The sequence below is a fragment of the Poecilia reticulata genome, linkage group LG23 (genome assembly GCF_000633615.1).
Source record: "Poecilia reticulata strain Guanapo linkage group LG23, Guppy_female_1.0+MT, whole genome shotgun sequence".
NCBI lineage: Eukaryota > Metazoa > Chordata > Actinopteri > Cyprinodontiformes > Poeciliidae > Poecilia > Poecilia reticulata.
In genome coordinates, this window is record NC_024353.1 from 12,597,638 (window position 1) to 12,600,191 (window position 2,554).

Consider the following 2,554-nt stretch of genomic DNA (forward strand, 5'->3'; position numbering starts at 1 on the left):
TGTTGTGGATAGGTGTAGCACGGGATCACGTGGTGTTATTAGTGATTGTAGATCACCTGTTGCTCAGCTGGTGACTTTAGTGAGTGGGTGATAGGGGAGGTCTACTTTTTTGCTGACCGCTATGTTTTGTTTTTGATCACTGTTTAATTCTACGGATCCGTTTTTATGCTGCCTTTGAACACTGTTTGCTTTTTGGATATTGACAATAAAATCATTGCAACTGCAGCTTGGATTTACGTTTTGATCAGCTCGCGCGTCAACAACCACTTCCCTAATCAGCCGCTCAGCGACATTGTTTGGCTGTCGCTACAAGTATGATAAGAGAAGAATCCAAACAATATAGTTTTATAAGTGAGGGGAAAGTTGGCGAGAATGTTTTGTGAAATAAATGTGCAAATGTTTTTCCAGAAAATACGTGAGACAGGACCAGAAAAAATGTCAGATCTTCTTGATAGAGTTGGCAGAATAAGCAGTTTGTGTCAATGTCCTTTTTGTATCATTGGAGAAAAAATTAGCAGGTATAAAATGATTATCTTAAAAGATACTTCTTTGACCGTGATCAAATATTTAGACGGAAGACACCAGATTTTCTTCCAGTTCAGTTCTGAAGCAAGGTTATTCTAAGAGATTACATTTAGATTAGAGACCATTAATAAAGCATCTATTTCACGGTTGTTTCTTGCTGTTAACGATGTGCATTGGCACATTTGGCCAATGCTAGTGACAGGAGGGTCCAGACTTAGTGGAGGTACAGAGGACTTAAGAAGCATTATAACACCAGACTGGATATCATCAAAAACAAAAGCATATTCCCTTGGTGGTATGGGAATGCCAAACGTTTTATTTTGAACATGGATTGAACGGCCTCATTCACTTCGACCGCTACCATTGCAAAAACTATAGACAGACTACAACAACTGGACTTGTGGCTATAAAAGACCTCCCCTCCACATTCCTTCTTCCAATCGCTCTCATTATCAGCAGTGCTGTGTGTCTCTTGATATCAATGTTCTTTAGAGCCATAAGTTTAAAAAACTCAGCCCTCTTTTCTTCATCTCTGGCACCATTTAGATTTAATGTGCCTATTTTAAAGTCACAAATTGAAATGAAGAAACAAAAGAAAAGACACAAAGACGTAAAAAATGTCTCTAAATGTCCTCATCTTCATCAGCAGTGAGTTTTTGGGCTCTGACTTTCAAAATCAGTTTCTTTAAGCGAAATATTTCCTGATCCATTAACACGTCATCAACAAAATGTCAAGTTTTCTTTGTTAAAAAACGAGAGGATTCAACAAACAATTTTAGATCTGGAAAATATTCTTCTACTTAGATCCTGAGTCCTTTAGTTTTTTGCATAATCTTCTTAATTTCAGCAGGAGGATACAGATTCTGCTGATCTTGGCTCAAAGAAAAGCTACTATCAGACTCTAAACTGCTCTCTCCTGCTTTGTTTGCTCTCTCAGGTCTGAGAGCTTTAGTGCTGCTGCTAGCAGGTTCAGAACTTTTCCTTTTCTGAGACAATTTCAGCAAATCGTCATCAAGCATGCTTTCATCTTCACAAAGGTTTTCACAAAAACTTCATCAGTTCTTTTTTCCCCTGAATCTGCATCAAACCTATTGATAGATTGATCATGTATCATCTCACCATCAGTGGTATCAACTTCATTAAAGTGATCACCAGTTATAGAGGCTCGCACCTCATGCTGTTCCTCTACAGCAGTGGTGTCAAACTCATTTTTATTTTGGGCCAATCAAAAATCTGAATGTTCTTAAAGGGCCGGTTGCACCAGAATCTATTGATAAAACCAATAAAACTGTTAAAATATCAATAAATAGCTGTTCCTCCAGGATTTGAGATTATTTTAGTGTTTATTTTTGCAATCAAAATGACAGATTTTGTGGTGAATATTAAGAAATATTTGTAATTGTTATTTTACAGTAAATACGCTAATGTATTATGTTAAATGTGACTCTTTATCACTCGCTGTATCAGTTACGGATTTAATGTTTTTGACCAATTTTGAGAAAATTTGCAGTAAAATCAGGAAAAAAAATGTGGAAATTTGTTGATTTTGTGTGATTTTTGCAGATTTGTGAAAAACTGGAAGGACTTATTGATGTAATTTGGAGTCCAGAGGGCCACATAAAAAGTTACGGCGGCCCAGATTTGGCCCCCGGGCCTTGAGTTTGACACCTCTGCTCTACAGTAACAACAGAAGGGTCACCAGGAACCGCGACTCCAGTAGCATCAAGATCCGCACCGGATCCCACCAGAGGTCGCGGGGCCCGACCCGGCGGCATCGCGACCCGCGCCGGCGGCCCCCCGGGCAGCCTCGGTTTCATCGCGGCCCCCCTTGGTCTCATCGCGGTCCGCCTTGGCTCCGCCCCCATCACCAACCCTCACCAACTGTGTATTCTTCGGTTTTTCTGGGCACGATCGAATTATATGACCTTCTGCACCACAACCAAAACATCTCATGTTCTCAGAAGAGGCAAAAACCACAATTAAACCCATCTACTTTGAAATTAAAGGACAGATTAAGGTCATTAGCTGT